The following is an 18092-nucleotide window of genomic DNA, read 5'->3' as shown; positions in this document are numbered from 1 at the left end:
AGAGAGATATTTGGATGGAATGGGTGAAGCCGGCGGGCTAAGTGAGGTAGAATAGGAGGGGGGGTGCCGCATTGCCTAGGTCTCTTATCGAGGAATATAAATGGGTTAGGCAATGAATTAAAACAAGAATATATAAAGAAACAAGTAAATAAATTAGAAATTGCCTGCCTACAAGAGACCTGGGCATGCGTCGAAACCCCTAGCTTCGAAGGCTAGCAACAAATAAATTGTTTGGCCAAGAGGCAAAGTTTTGGACGCCCATCGGGGGGGGAACGATGACACTCATTTTGACAAAAATACTAAGCAATGTAGTACTGTTAAAAGTGAAATGTAAATGGCTACTGGCTTGCAGGTTAAAGCTTCTGACCCTTGTAACGACCGGATTCTCGGACCAGATAGAATCTGCTCACCAGAGCACCACCAACCCAGCCGGAACGTAATCACCTCCCTCCTTAGGACCTATTTACAACAGGTATCTATGTCTCCTACCCAAGGATGGGGAATTAGCAATATACATGCCTAAGTTTTCTACAATACCACACTCTTACCATATAGTCTCACGGCAACTCAGACCCAGACTATTCTACCCTAAGGCAGTTCTGATTACTTACCATTACATACTGGCCGCAACCAGTGCTCGCTCAAGCCACAATCTTGTGGGTATAAATACCAGTATCCCCCCTGGTACTCTATTTTATCTCCGTACAAGCCACAATCTTGTGGGTATACGCATCAGTGTCCCCCCTGATTCTCTCATTAACGCCGCCTCACAACGACGATCACTTTCCTATGAATACCGTTAGCTCTTCATGTTGGGGAATCTCTCGCTATTTACTAGAGGTACGATACTACAATATTATAGTTCACACAATGATGGCCAAATTATATGATGTACGACTTATTCTCCATTTCAAGGGATCCTCTCTCCCTCATTATTCAGTTACCATTTACCCGATCGGGGGTTGCGTCCGTTCGGGAAACAGCACCTGACTAGAAGAACAGGTTACCTTTATTATACAAGAACAAGAGGCACATGCCGGTTCACTAAGAACTGGGGTACTTTACTTATCACAATAACAATAACAATATAACACTATACTATAACATATAGCCTGCAAAGGAAAATGAAAGGTTAGAATGTGTGCACGCTAATAAGAAAGGGTCGACGTCACCTTATTAATATGAAGTCTGGACTCAGCAGTCATCTGGGTTCCCTTCTCGTCTGTGCCTTGGCTCGTCTTAGGGTCACACCTCTGCAGTCACGGATACACATCTGCACCGCTATGCTCTGTCTCCTCCGCTTCCCTCCAAGTCACTGGAACCTTCCTCTTATCAGCTGCTTTCTCTCTCTGGCTGTTCTGCACTACTCCTCTCTCCTCTCAATCACAGACCATCTTCACTTCTAGGCTTCGATCTTATAACTCAGTTTCTGCCACTCTTCGTTCCCTCAACTAACTACTTCACTCTGTATGCTCTGATCTTAATGTCAAAGCTCGCCAGCGGGTCCAACTAAAATAACTTCAATCTTCCTAAGAGAGTATCAGCTTCTCGGTCTTTTTCGGACTTCAAAATGGCGACTGCCTGCCCTGGAATAATTAATGGCATTGATGCTAACGACTAGCTGCCGCCTACAGACTGACTGACTCACTACCTCATGCTTTCGCTAATATGGAAAGTTGTCCCTTCATGGAAAGTTACGGCCAGTAACCTGCCGCTCACCAAATTCTTGTACCTCCCCGTACCAAGGACACGTTCCCAGCCGGCCGGCCTGATGTTGTGTCTTCGGAATGGAGAAAAATACAGTCTTTCGATAAGGGCCAGCCTGAGCCGGTTCTTTCCAAGCGCCAGCCTGAGCCGGTTCTCTCCAAGCGAACAACACCTCATAACTAAAACATTACATTTGACCTAGAAGCATCTCAAGCTGCCGGGGCAGAAAGAAAGATGGAGTCTCTCCCGTTTGGGGCCCACATGGCCCGAAATAAGCATAACTCCATGGAAGATATACTACCACTCTTACAAAAGGACGGATTATCACTAATACTAATGAATCTATCCTCTAACATAAGTTTATAAGCCCTGATCTAAGGAAAAGGGTATGAATCATATCAGCACGCCTTGTGAATAGGCTCTATTTACGGTTCTAATCCCTCCATTAGAATGATTGTAGACTGAAGTCACCTCCAATCACCTTCCCTCAAGGAAGGGCCGAAAAAGTCGGTCAGAACAACCCTGTATAAGACATGTGAAATGATAACTGTGATAAATGTTTACATGCAGTGGGACAATGTGGGAGAATATGCAGCAGAGATGGGGAACTTTAAACAAGATATAGACGCTATATTAGAAATGTATACTTTAGATGTATTGTTATTTATGGGGGATTTTAACCACAAACTGCAACCAATGAAGGCGGACCGCTGGTATACAGAACTGTTGGATGCCTATGGAATTAATTATGCCAGCTTCCCAGCAAGTGTTTCTTCGAAACAGGATGTGGATTTGGTAAACTATTTAGGGGAAAATGGTCTTTTCTGTTTAAATGGCAGGTTTAAAACAGACTGCACAGCAAAGAAGACCTTTAAAAAAGGCTCACAAAATTCCCCAATCGACTATGTTTTTATGTTAGCATGGAACTTCCCCTTAGTGCGGGAATTTAAGGTATGTCAACGTGAGAGTAGTGATATTAATCCGCTTCAACTGTCGATAAAAGGGGGAAGGGTGGAATCCAGAAAAAAGGTGATCCCACAAGATGTGGATTACCCAAAGCGGGCAACAACAAGACTAACTGGGAAGTACTTGGAAAAGTTAAAGTCATTTCAACTAAAGGTGGTACTGGTAATTTTAGAGAGGAAAAACTTGGAATGGTATGAGGAGAAGATAGCCCAAGTAGTCCAGTGCCTTAGGATAGAACTAAAAAAGGATAAAAGAAAAGGTACAATAAACCGGGCCAGTCGATTGAAATGGTTTTCAATGGATTGCCAAATTAAAAAAAGAGAGTTAAGGACAGAAACTAGAAGACAAAGGAAAGAGTTCAACCAAGAGTGACAAAATTATATCACTAAACTGAAAACTGAGTTCAAAAAGATGGTCTCAGGCGCAAAAAGGGCATATAAAGAGAAATGCTGGGGCGAGCTGTTAGAGTCATTCGAGGCTAAGAACTTGAGACAATTTTGGAAATTGATAAAATCAGCATCGGCCTCCCCAGCGGGAAAAATGAAATATGTTGTAAGTGAGACAGCCTGGGAAAAATATCTAAGAGAACTGTATGGTGCCCGAATACTCCCAGGTGACACAGCACCTCAAGTTTGGCAGGAAATCTCTGAAGATTTCAAAATAGATTTTACTGAAGAGCAAGTGGAAGAAGTGATTAAAAAGTTGAACTTAACCCGAGCCGCAGGGCCGGATAACCTTCCAGCAATAATATTAAAGACACAAATAAAGTGGTGGGCAAGATTCCTTTCCCATCTATTTCAAGTAATTTTAACAGAAGGTAAAATGTCATCAAATTGGAAGGGTGCAATAATTAGACCTATCCATAAAAAGAGGCAGTGTGGGTGAACCTCAAAATTACAGATTGATAAACCTTTTGGATATAGTGGAAACGTTTTTTTCAAAACTTGTCCTAAATAGACTAAATGCCTGGGTTGACGAGTACTCAATTGTACCCATGAACAGGGAGGATTCCGAGAGGGGCACTCCACAATAGACCACTGTTTTTCACTATGGGCAATGGCAAGGAAGTCAACGGAACAGAACGGAAAGCTCTGCTGCTGCTTCGTGGACTTCCGAGCCGCCTTTGATTCAGTGGACTGGGAGTGCCTCTGGGAAACACTAATTAGCAAAAATATCCCAAAAGACGTGTTGACTATAATAAAAGACTTACACCGAGGCAATTGGGCTCAAGTAATTAGGGGCACTGAGGGGACATTAACGCCAAAAATACCTATTGAAAATGGTTTAAGACAAGGCTGTGTACTGGCCCCCCAGCTATTTTCTATATTTCTTTCGGAACTTCCAGATTGCCTCGAAGTGGAGGGTAGTGCCAGCCCAAGAATGAATGGTAAGAAGGTGCCGTGTCTTTTATACGCGGACGACCTTGTAATAGTTGACCAAACGGAAATAGGCCTTCAAAGGAAGCTAAACTCTTTTAATGAATATTGTGTAAAACATTTTTTAACGGTAAACTTAGACAAGACAAAAATTCTATGCTTTGAGAAAAAAGCGTCTAAGTTTAATTGGTTTTTAGGCGATCCTAAATTAGAATCCGTTAAAGAATACCGCTACCTAGGGGTGTGGTTCGACAAAACATAAAATTGGCATGCACACCTAGAAGCCCAAAAAGCGAAGGCACAAACATCAATCGCTGGTCTAAAAATTTTTTATTTAGACTATGGGGATATGTCTCATCGACCATTACTAAAGGCCTTCAGTGCAATGATTCCACCGCAAGTACTCTATGGTGCAGAAATCCTTTATTTGAGCGGTAAGGAAGCCTGGGACTTAGAGGAAGGAAAATGCCTGAAAAACCTTTTATCCCTGCCCCCATCAGCAATGGTGCAAGCAATAAGATCAGAACTAGGAACAACGGCTTGGGGGACCAATCACAAGTAGCAGTGATCAGATTTTAGAAACGACTTGAAAATGAAAAAGGACAAAAAGTCGCACAATGGTGTCGGAAAGAGATACAATTAAGTAACTTAAACTGGGCAAAAACGTGTAGAAAGATAATGGTACAGGCCTGTGAGATCATAAAAGTGGACATATGCAGAGATACGCTAAAGGTAGAGTGTACAAAAAAAGAGCTAAAGTTTAATGGACAAGAAGCTACTAATAGAGCTGATAGGGAATACCTTGGCAAGAAAATATCAGTAGAATTTATGATGAACGCATGGGCAAAGGAAAACTGGTTCCCCTAGTTGGACACCCTACCAAACTCGTGGTTTAGACAAGAGATCCTAAGGTTGCGCATTGGGATTAACCCATGGCTAATAAATAGAGAAATTAAAACTAAAATGTTGGATCAAAATGAGTGTTGCAAATGTAGGCTAGGTACAAAAGGGGATTCTGTTCATATTCTGTTGGACTGTATAGATATCTTAGAACTGCGTAAACTTTGGCTGCGCCCAATCTTTGTAAAATATGGTATAAGATTGATCTCATTACAGAATTGCCTAGTATTGACATTGCAATTGCCTTAGGGAAGTTTATAAAGGTAGTTCTGAGTTTCATAATAAGTCAGAATTAATATTTTAGAATTTTATAACGTATGAATTTAAATCTTGTCTAGGAAAATCGGTTGGTTTTATTAACCTGTATGGGGTAAGGATTTTACTAAGGAAGTGATTTTAGGAGTATCGATTTTAAATGGTACAAAGCTAGAGTAAGGATATTTTATTAATTGTGGAACAATAGTAAAGGCAATTTTCACTTGGAAAGACAAGCAAGCTGTGTATTCGTTTGCAAAAAGTGCAATGTTTGTGGTAATACCAGAGAAAATAAACGGCCAACAAGACCATAAACTTGACCCACAAACAAACCAAAGAAAATTGTTCAAACACTGACCTATCAGATCAGCCCTTTGTGCACTGCCTGATTGCTCTATTCGATGTTGCTCTGTTTGACCTTGGACGCACTCCTTGCTGGTTGCGCTCAATATGAGATGATTTGTCATTAGAAGGGGAGAGAATGGTGGCAAAGTTATTGATTCTGGCCAGAATTTCCCTCCTTTCAAATACCAGGAAATAATGTTTTTTACAAATCCAATTGGACCCAAGCCTAGACTATGAGTGTGAATTTGCAAAATGTCTAACTTTTTATGTGACTGTAAAGGACAGATATGGCCACCCTAAAGGTATAGTCCAGGTGAGGACTTTGCATCTCGGCAACTTCATGGGCCAGGTGATGCTGATGTGTGTTATCTTTTTCCAACTTCCCAACTAGCTGGCCTTCTTGACTTTTATCCTCTTATCTCAAGATTGCAGGTGAAGTGAGACATTTAAGAAGTCAATGAAAAATTAACACCTTATTGGGGAGTGATATAGGTTTTAAAGGCTATGAAGGCATTTTGATTGTCAGAGAGGTGGACAGAAGTAAAAAGGTGATAACACCTGAAAATGCAGATTATTTAACATGTATGGGACTGCTACAGTAATCTAGCTCTTGAATCCTCAAGGTATTCTAGATGTGGATCTACAATCAGTTGCTACTTGTGCAAGTCTTCTGATGGTCTGAGGCAGCTCCTCCTCTGGCTTTGTTTGCTTTGCTGCATTTTGAACTATGCATTGATGGTTCTAAAACCTGCACTGTTGACTGCTTGCCTTTCCTTTTGTATCACTCAAATGATAACCCTACTATCAATAGGCTTTATTTTTATCACAACAACCCGCATGCTTGCAATGCTGCATGGGTCTGATTAATCATTAGCTATTGCAGTGATACAAACGCCGCCCAAAAGGTAAAGGCATCCTACAGCACTCAAGCGGCATGCAGTAGATCAGAACTTGACACTCTGTCTCTTGATTTATTATAACTGGCTACCATCCAAGTCAACTATATTTTGCCACTCTCAAACATAACACAATAAACAGAACTCTGACACCCTCATGCTCACAACATGGCCCAAAAGTCTACAGTTTGGAAAGTGCCACAAATTCAACATAATTTTTTCCTCACCACAACATTAACTGAATTGGAGCCATTTACATATAGTTAACTTAAACATGGGGGTGTGGAAAGCTAACTGCCATGTAGAGAGGACTCTTTTTGGGAACTTCTCTACTCCCTTTGGCCTTTCGCCCATTTCCACCTCCTGGACCCCCCCTCAAAGAGAGGAGTCACCTTGGATTATGGTGGGGTACTCTGTGGGGTCCAAAGAACACTCTGGGGCAGGGCCCAACCCATTTCCCTTTGGAGAGGCGACGCTGAGCTGCGTGAGTACCACCAGGATTGGGACTGCAACTTAAACTGAGGCCTTGCTCAGCCTTTGAAACCTTTTCGGCCGACCCGGGTGGACTCTTGTGGGAAATGTAAGCTGCTGAGGGTGCCCTCACTGCCCGGCCCCCTGGGTGCCTTCAATTTGCCCCTCCTCCCATTGCTGCAGTGAGTGGAGAACTACAGGGGCCTGTTGTGGCCAGAGGGAGGACCCAAGAGCCCCATCCCATTGCACACTGCATCGGCTTCTTCAACACCCAATGGGGCAGCTTCCCCTGGCACTGTAGGGCTGCATTGTTCAGGGCCTTTACTGGGGGGGGGGGGGTTAGCTGTGCATGGCACCCCCTCTCTTCTACAGGACTATGTTGTGTCCTGCTAAAGCAAAAAATGTGCAATGCGCTGGCACCAATATACCTCCTGGGTCCCCTCCTGGGACTCCTCAGTGCTCCCTGGACTAAACGAAGCAGCTACTCACTAATTTCTGGGCAGCTGTGATCATCATTGGCACTCACTGTGCCCTCTTGTCCCACTCAGGGACTCTATCCCACGGGCAATTAGGCACGGGACCCACTGGCCCTCCGGACCCCCACTGGGGCCCTAAAACTACTGTGCCCCTCGTTGGAGTGGCCAGCTCCCCTGCGGCGCCACTCAGGAACCGACAATGTCCCTCAACCTGCAGGGGGAACACAGGCTAATCTGGGTCCTCACAAATGATGTGCCCCCTCGTTAGAGAGGCTCTCTATCAGGTGGGGCCGCTTATGGAATGGGCACCGACACTGTGCCCCGATCGTTGCGGCGGCCCGCTCTATCTCGCGGGACCACCCAGCCAAACAGGACTGCCTAGGTGCTTCGTGCGCACCAACCCAAAGAAGACCAGCCTCAGCCCCACTCACTGCTGTCTGCCGGCTCCTCTCCCTCACTTGGGACTCTGCTCCTCACCCGGGCCGCAGCTTGTCCTGCACACGGGGCCTACCTTCCCTCATGGGAGCCAAGCGCTGCCATTGGCTGTCTCGGCCGCTTCTCCAATTCACCCGGGCCCCTGCCTGGGACCTGGGACTTCAGTGTGGACTCCGGGCGCCTTCCGCTCCTCCTCCTTCTCTCGCGGGACTCCTTTCTGCTCACAGGAGCACCGCTCTGCCACACAGGCAGAGCGGGGTCATGGCAGTGATCTCTTCTTCAGCACAAATGCGGGGTGGACACCCGCCATCAAGTCACCAAGACCGAGGTGGGCACATGCTATTTCCAAGAGACATAAAGCAGGGTAGGCTCCTGCTCGTCTGCACAATGCGGGGTGGGCACTCGCTTCACTCGCCTCCATCAGGGGGAATCCCCACGGCGGGATTCCCTCAGGAAAGCGTGCAACTTTGCGCTGCAGAGCCCTTGTGCTTCTTTTCCTTGGGGCAATTTGAAATTAAGCACTCACAAGGCGCTAGAAGCAGCACAACCTCCTCCAAGGTCCTGGAGGATCACAAGCACAGTAAACGGTCCCAAGCAAAAAGTTCCTTCAGGGATCAAGGGGCAATGCAGGGCATAGGGAGGCAAGCCCTCCTGACAGCCCCCCTTGGGTCCCAGCAGCAGCACGCCCCAGCAGGATTTAGGAGCAAGAACTGAACAATTTTATGAGGTCACAGCCCCATACTTATACCACCAAATCCTTTGTTTCAAGTGCAGGGGGAACCAGATGGAACTGGTTCAGGGGAGATTTTGAGCACTTTGTTTTGCAAGCTCCTCTTCCCCTTTGTCAGGTGAGGGCTAGGTCATCAGACACACCACAGGGGGTGGAGCCAGCATTGTACAGGGCAGGCACACTCCTATTCAGAGTCAGGGGATTACTCCTCCCACTACTCCTAGCATAGATGCCCCATTCAGCCTAGCGCTGACTCACCCTGCCCCTCCTGGTGCCACACACACCTCCGAGCCTCTGTCACTCACAAGCCAGACATGCAATTCACATCAGGCAGGCAGACACATAGCACACAAAAATGCCAACTTCTAAAAGTGGCATTTCTCCCATAGTCATAATTAATCTGCACATACCATTGCGCAGGATTTATTCTCACCATTTCATACATACTTGACTTGACCACACTGCTCCTCTCATAACAGGAATTACCACCGACAGACCTTATCAGGGAATCCCTCATGCATTCTTATGGGATGGCAGGCCAACCGTACCAATGTAACACAGAGAGCGCACACACTTTACACTAGACTACAGTGCTGAAGTGCCTAGAGGCCTAAAACCACCAACACCAGGTCACAGACAAGGCAAAATGTTTAGGGGTGAACCTGCCAAAAAGGGCCAAGTCCAACAGCATCACTGATCTATTGGAGTGCAATCTGTAGTGACAGTGACAAGTGGGTTCTTTCTTGGACTCGCCTAGTGAGAACAGAGTCCATGGTTCGACCTTTAAATTACTACAAGTCTGCAAATGTGCAAAACCACCTGGAAGCCTCGCCTATTTGGCCTCGCTCTGTCCACTTTAGTAGTATGGAAAAGTACTTTATCCCATATGATATAAGGTCACATCATCACCTTTACCACAAACCACCTAAAACCTTGATGTTACTTAAAACTTAAAACCTGTCAGTTTTGTGTTGCAAACAGATATTAAAAATAGTTCAATAGATGTCAGTTAAAAAACACTACACTGGGTAGGAATGTACAGAAACATGCAAAAAGATCCAAGCTTTTCACTAACTATCTAATGCAGTGATACTCAGAGTGTGGCCTGGGGCCCCTTGAGGCCCTCCTGATCTTTTCATGGGCCCCTTAGAACTGCAACACTTGTCTGCTGTTTACTAGACTCAGCACTAACATTCAGACAGGAAGTAACTATGGAGTCCTGCACCACTTTTTATAACAAAATTTTTTAAATCTTGCAACAAAAATGTAAAAATATGATAAAGTCTCTTCAAAATTCAAAAACATGTATTTCATTAATATGAAGAACTTTTTCACCGTAGTACATCTGATGATATCACTGCATTGGGATTTTTTTATTTGTTAAATGATAGTTTTCAATCATGAATTTATAAACATTAATGCTTCCACGGACCCTGACGACAATGCCAATAATGAACTGAGAGGCAAGTCAGTCGGTGAGTGCCCATGATCTAATGAGTGCCGAAAAGATAAGCAATTTCTCGGTGCTTGTCCTTGTGAACTAAAAAATAGAGCAGAAGAAAGAAAAGCATTTTGTTGCTTTAACAAGCTTCTTCAATTATAATCCGTGACCTGACCTGCCTTTCGCCTCAGCTGCTGGCTCTAGCAGCGGGCATTGTGCTGTCAGAACTCGACTGTGGGTGCGTCACAAGCCGCTGATTGTAAAGAAATTTGAGACTGGCATTCATACAGGGATTAAAGAATCCCATGTATTAAAAAAATTATAAAATGTCTATTTTGGAGCTCCTTGAGTACAGCGGGTTGCATTGAGGGACATTTATATATATATATATATATATATATATATATATATATATATATATATATATATATATTCACTGAAAAAACCATAGGTTTCAGCCACGTTATAGTTAGGAATTAGCATTTAAAAAACCTTAGAAATTCACTGAAAAACCCATAGGTTTCACACATGTTATAGTTAGCTGGACATTTCACTCATACAAAACCATTGAAATTCCCCTGTTATAGTTAGTTCAGCTAACTATAACTCGCGCGCCCACAATGCACTGCTTATGACGTCACATTTTACATCACTCATGACATGGTCAGTGACATCACTGATGACATCACTGATGACATCTCAAATGACATCACTGATGACATCATCCAGCGAATGTGTGTCTTTCTGAAAAGTAAATATTTTTTAATATATATATCTCTAGGTCGACGGAAGAATAAATGGGTGAATAAGTGCCTAAATAGATGGGTTTTTTGTCAAATTGATTGTATAACTGACTTATTAATTGTATCTTAGTGAATACATGTTATAACGAGTAATGTTTAAATATTTAAATATCTGTATCAGTGTCTCACTTTGTGTATAAGTGGCTGCATGGGTTGGTGAGAAGCTACATGAGTGTGTATATGGGTTATTAGTTTGTTTTTTGAGTATCAATATGAGTTTCTGTATGGTTTGGTGGGGGATATTACTTAGCGTATAGATGCATGAATGAGTGACTCACTGTTTGTATGTTTTTTTAAGACAGCATGTGTGCAGGACTGTATGGGTGGATGGGTGTGTGTATGGGTGTGTTAATAAGTGAATGACTGTCTCAATAGTGTCTTTATTAGTAAGTACATATGTTTTAAACTAGTATATGTGAGTATTGATGTATACAAGTGAGTATATGTGAGAGTGAGAGATTGGAAGAGTTACTGTATAAATAAGTATGTGTTTCTGTAAGTGATTGTTTAAGAGAGTAAGTATGAGTACGTTTCTGTAGAAGTAAGTGTAGTGGTGTGTGTATAGCCGTATATGCAAGTAAACGGATGTTTGATAGTTTATTGGCATGTGTGAGTAAGTGTGTGAGTAACTCTATGGATGAGTATCGGTGTGTAACAGGATGTATAGGTGTATGAGTACATATGATGAGTGAGTACATGCATGAGTGACTATATAGAACTGTTGGTGAATGAGTTGATGTGTATGTAGATTTTGGAATTACTGAATAGTAACCCTGGGCGAAGCACTACGCTACGCTCGCGGAGTTTGCGAAGTTTGCGCAACTTCGCACTACGCGAACTGCACGTAGCACAGTGCGAACAAGCGTAGTGCAGCGTAGCGTAGTGCAGCGCTCATTTTTTGCTTGTTCGCGGTCCTGAACGTCATGTTCGCGACCGCGAGCAAGCAAAATGACATCCCGGCGAGATTCTCAACGCGGGGAGGTAAGGTTTCTCATTGTGAGCGGTTGCGCATGCTCGCGAACGCTCTCAATGAGAAACTACCAGTTTGCGTTGAGAAAGCTGCAGCTCGAGTAATAATCTACTCGAGCAGCAGAAAACTACAGCTCGCACTGTGCAAGATGAAGTTTTCAATGATTTCACAGTGCCGGATGCTTGTCCGCACTGTGCAATCATTGAAAACACATCTTGCACAGTGCGAACATGCTACTACGCAGCTCGCATAGTGCTATGTGAAGTTCGCGTAGTGCGAAGTGCACTTCGCGTAGCTTCGCGTAGCGCTACTTCGAATAGGTTCTTGTAGCTGGTATTGGTATCTCCATTGTTTTGAAATGTTTAGTTTCTATTTTTGAATGTGTGTATCAAAGGTTATATTACGCTGAGAGGAGGTCTGCCACTCTTTCACAAGGATGATGCCACCAGTGATGTCATCAGTGATGTCATTTGAGATGTCATCAGTGATGTCATGAGTGATGTCACTGACCATGTCATGAGTGATGTAATATGTGATGTCATCAGCAGTGCATTGCAGGCGCGCAAGTTATAGTTAGCTGAACTAACTATAACGGGGGAATTTCAATGGTTTTGTATGAGTGAAATGTCCAGCTAACTATAACATATGTGAAAACTATGTTTTTTTCAGGGAATTTCTAAGGTTTTTTAAATGCTAATTCCTTTTTTTTTTTTTTAAATTCTTTTTATTGAAAGATTTTTATATATTTACCACCCTCTGGAACACAGGGGGGGCGTGGAACAGGTAAACAATACAACATAACCATGGAATATTCATACAGTACATCTCCATATACCAGACATAGAGTAAGGTAGAACTTATTCTTCAAAACAAAATATAACATCAGTCACAATTAAGATTAGCTCAATATCCTAAAACTTATATATTGATTTGATATCCTTTTATGCATTTAGTATACACTAGATAATATCGATTATATACAATTTATATACAGTTTATATACAAATACAATTTAGATACATTTTCTATATGCATCATCCTTCTTCCTTCCATTTCGTTATGGCCTCCCATATTTTCAAACCAAGTTTCCTCGAATTTTTCCCCCTTCTTGAGTAGATTGCTCTCTCTAAATTATGTATACTCAAAAGCCTGGCTAACCATTGCTGGAATGATGGTACTGTTTGATCTAACCATGCAGATGCTATACATAGTCTATACACTGCCATAGCGATGAAAATGCAATATTTCCCTGCTTCATCTTCATTACTACCATCTGTCCCTAATAATATAGTTACAGGTGTTAAATTAGCAGCTACTTTTAATGCCCTTTGTAAGAACATTTCAATTTCCTTAAGTAATATGTCTAAATTTGGACATGTTGCAAACATATGAATGGCATCCGCATTTGCACTCGTACACCTGGGACAATATATACCAGTTGTCGCTCCCCATTGTGCTAATTTAGCCGGGGTATAGTAAAGCCAGTACAAGGTCTTGTATTGCTGTGCCTGTAGTGATGCAGAGCACAAAATATTTATCCCTAGGTCTAATGAGTCTTTAAAACATTCTTGTTCTATACCCAACTTCGCTGACCAACTTTCCCCCCATTTGGCCATGTCATCTGATCTATGCTCGTTTAACTCTGCGTAGAACCTTTTAATAGTGCAATCTGCTCCACTCTCTATTATTTCTAATATATTGTTTTTTTCGAATCCTCTCGTCCCCCCTCTTTTATTTTGTAGGAAACTTCTTACTTGTAAGTATTTAAAAAAATGACTTCTTGGCAAATTAAATTTTTTCTGTATTGTTCCAAATTGTTTCATCCCTTGTGTCCCCATAATATCCCCCATTTTTATTACTCCACTTCGAAACCACTCTCTATATGTTGAATCAGAAAATATATCTCGCGGAAATGCCATATTATCGTACATCCTCGTATACCTATTGAATTTGCCCAGACCAAATTTTTTCATAAACGCCTTCCATAACTTATAAGCTCCAAACATAGTCTTAAAGCGTGTTCTTTTAAAATATGCCGTGTCAAAATTTTTCAAAAAAATATTCTTGGTTTCTTCACCCATCAAAATACCATATATTGCTAATGACCCCAGATGATCCTCTCCTTCTTCTTCGGCTCCACCTATTAATCCTATCATATACTGTAGAGCAGCAGCCCAATAATAAAGCTTAATATCTGGTAGTGCCCAACCTCCTCTTTCACGTGGAAGTGCCAAGAATCTTGCCGCCCTTCTTGTCTTGCCTTTGGACCATATGAACTTGTTAATCATACTCTCAATCTTTTTAAACCAATCATTGTCGAACCATAGGGGGATTGTTCGAAAAAGGTATAGAAATTTTGGCATAATTAGCATTTTTATAATATTTACTCTTCCAACCAGAGTAAGATGGAGATTGTTCAATCTATCGAGCTCACCCCCTACTTTCTGTATGACAGGATCAATATTTAGTTCTACTACTTTTTCTAGAGCTGAGGTTATAGTTATTCCCAAATATGTTCCTGTCAGTGCCACCCTAGAATCCTGACATAGAACCTTGCTGTTTTTTATGATTTGTGTTTTTCCAGTATTCAAGGAGTACCCAGACACTTTCCCAAATTCTTTTGCCTCTTCTTCCACATATCTTATAGCCTCCGTGGGTGAAGATGTTATTACCGGCACATCATCAGCGTACGCCAGAATCTTGCACTCCCCCCTGAGTGTGACAATTGGGGGGATATGTCTATTTGACTCCAATTTTCTAATTAGCGGATCTAAGTATATAGCGAACAACAGCGGGGAACATGGACACCCCTGCCTTGTGCCCCTATCAATTTTTACTTTGTCCGTTAGCCCCGCATTAATTCTAATTGCAGCGCTCGGGTCTATATATAGTGTCTTTATCGCTGTCAAGAAGCCATTGCCAAATCCCACTTTTTCCAGAACACTCCATAGATATACCCATGACACACGATCGAAAGCCTTTTCCGCATCCAGTAATAATACCGCAAATGGGTCCCCATTAACCTCCGTCATGTCCATAAGGGTAATTAATTTCCTTACATGATGCGTGGTCCCGCGCCCTGGAATAAAACCGTGCTGAGTAGTAGTAACTAACGGTGTTATTACACTGGCAAATCTAATTGCCAGTACCTTTGAATAAGTCTTTGTATCTGTATTCATAAGGGTAATTGGTCTGTATGACCCTGGGTCAGTCGGTATTTTTCCTTTTTTGAGAATGACCACTATTTCAGCCTCAGACCAGGTATTTGGTATTGAGGATCCCTTCTGTGCCTGCTTAAAAGTATACAGCATATCTCCTGCCAACTCCTCCCAGAAAACCTTATAAAATTCTAACGGGATTTTGTCTGGGCCAGCAGCCTTTCCTGATGGTAAACTCTTCATAGCTGCTTTTACTTCCTCTAGTTCTACCAAAGTGTCTATCCTCTGTTTCTCTGTTTCATCCAGCTGTCCCCCCTCGTAGTCGTTCAGATACTCCATTATATCTTCATGATCTTTTATTTGACTCTCAGAGTAAAGCTTCGTATAAAAACTTCTGAAGACTTCCCTTATTTCTTGTGCATTAGTTACCATCATCCCTGAGATATCTTTTATTGCTTTTATCTCGCTGAGGGATGTCTTCTGTCTGGTTCTAGCTGCTAGCATTTTACCGACCCTTTCATTCAGCTCATAGCAGTTCTCTCTATTCACTGTATATTGTTTCGCAGCCCTTTCTGCTATGTACTCTTCTGCTGCCGTTCTTAATTTTACAAGTTTCATATATGCGGGATCCGTTGGGCCTCCATTATCAGTTTGGTCTGTCCTATTGGTTAGTTCCTCCTCTGCCAACAACAACTCCTTCTTTATTCGCTCGGATCTTTCTTTTTCCTCTTTCCTTTTTCTAGCCCCAAAGCTAATAGTCTCACCCCTTACTCCGGCCTTAAAACAATCCCACACTATCCCAGCCGATGCTGTTTGTCTATTTATATTCAAGAACTCAACTATCCATTTCTTCATATGCTGGATGTATGCGTCCTCCACGAGCAATGCCCTTTCGAATGTCCACTCGGAAGCCTTCCTTACCACTTTCATACCTTTCAAGGTGACGATAAGAGGATTATGATCCGAAAAAAGCCTTGGTATTCTTTCAATCTCTGCCCCCTCCATGTGTTGGGTACTAATTAAAAAATAATCCAATCTAACACTTATCCTGTGAGGCGACGAATAGTATGTGTAACCATCTTGTCCCGGGTTAAGAGTATCCCATACATCTAATAATCCATTATTCCTAGCTAGGTTATAAACTGCTTTAAAAACTCTTCTCTTCCTCCCTTTGTATTTAACTGGAGGTCCTAACCCCAAACCCAAGCCTCCTGCTCCATTAATGTTAAAGTCGCCCCCTATCAGTATAAAGGGTGCCCAGGTTGCCAACTCTATGTCGATTTCTTCATAAATCTCCGGATCATCCCCTGTAGACCCATAGATAGACCCCAGAGTGACCCAAGTTTCTCCAACCATACACTCTACTAGAGCCCATCTTCCCCATACATCCTCCCATTTTTTTCTAGTGCATATATTTCTTTGTTTTGCCAACACAGATGGCCGCTGACAGTCTGTAGGTGGAGGACGTGCTCCCTGCTGCTCCCTGTTCCGAGGTAGAGCAATGAGGTGACCGGTCGGCAGAGAACGTAAAATAACATCGGATTGCATTTTGCACTTACACTGTGCACTGGCGGCAGTTGCGGCGGATCTTAAAAAGAAAGTATAGAAAACGAGCAGAAAGCCGGCCGATGTGGTTGCTCACACAGGCATTGACGGAGGCACTAACCTTCCCGGCGGTAGATACAGTGCTGACCCATGCATTGAACAATGCTCGTCAGCTGATGGTGAAGGCGGATTCTTGGAGGGAGCAGTTTCGGCGGTCACGGCGGCAGCGGCGTTTTCGGCAGCAGAGCTTGGCAGCAGCAGCGCTGTCAGTTGCTTGGCGTGTAATGGTGCCAAAGATTTCGAAGGCTTTGCGGGAGGAGAAAGCAGCATGGAGCGAGTCTGATGCGCCGGCAGCGAACCTTCGCGCAAAAAAACTGACACGGACCCAGGAGGATGTTGGTGCTGCTGAGCAAGGAAGGAGTGCTGTAAGAAGTAAGGAGGCTGGCAGCTGTGTGGGAGAGAAAGCAAAGAAAAAAGAGAAAAGCAAAGGGGCTGTGATCACTAAAGGAAATAAAGGAAAGTTAACAGAACAAGGGAATTTGAGGCAGCCGTTAGTCTCAGAGACCTTTTTCCCAGTTACTGTTACTAGTTCTATGGCGCTTGATACTAATGTGGCCATAGACCAGCCAGAAAGGGTATGTGATCCGGATCCTGTACTTGAATGTGACCTTGACCCTGACCACGGCGCCCCTACAAAAGGGGTAGATAGTACCCTGTTGATACCCCGTGTTTTGATAGAGACAGAAACAGAAAACATGACTACTTTGAATAAAAAAGCATATAAAAATACTGAAATATCACAAGGAATTCTACTGCAGGAGAGGGAAGAGAACTTTTTGGAGAAGGACATAAGAGGATGCGCAAAAGAGGGCGGTGTGGTCACTGTTACTGATAAGGTTACTGGAAGTGCGAAAGATGACAGAGCCATATATAATGCTGAGGAGAGCGCTTTACCTCCCGGAGCAGAAGCAGACAATATACTGACTTTAACAGAGGCATTAAATGAGGCGATAAGGGAGGGGGAAAGTAGCCTCAATATTCATAACTTGAATGTTATCAACCTACCCGTAATAGGGGAAAGTAACCAAGAGGGTAGTAGAAGCACACATTCGGATGGAGGGGGGGCTGGAAAAGGAGGCGGTAACAGGGATGGCGTTGGTAATGATGATATTGGTGTTAATAATATGAAGGATATGATTACCAGCGACCCTAAGGCATTGACAACCATAACTGGCTCTCCTAGTGATGAATGCTTTTTTTCTGTCAATGAGGGTGAAGAGGAAGGAGAGAAGGTGGGTGCGGCTGGGGGAGGTGAGCCGGATCCCTCTATTGTAGATTCGGGGAGCGACCAGACATTGTCAGGGCTAGAAACAGGGTCTACTACCACATCGGGCTCTATCCAAGATATAGCTTTAAAACGCAAATCAAAAGTACTGACCAAAAAAAGGAGAAGAGCGAAAGGGTCTATAAGCCCAGCTGCTATTAGCATTGCAAAAAGGTTAGACTGGGATTACGCAGCCACATCTCAGATGTACAAAGAGGGCACTGGTGGCCTAGACGAAACTACGGGCCCTTCACGGATGAATGAGGAGGGGGTAAGGCAAGGGCAATCTGAAAT

This window comes from Lissotriton vulgaris, chromosome 5, assembly GCF_964263255.1.
Source record: "Lissotriton vulgaris chromosome 5, aLisVul1.2, whole genome shotgun sequence".
In the NCBI taxonomy this organism is placed as follows: Eukaryota; Metazoa; Chordata; class Amphibia; order Caudata; family Salamandridae; genus Lissotriton; species Lissotriton vulgaris.
Note: the sequence above shows the minus strand (reverse complement) of the source record.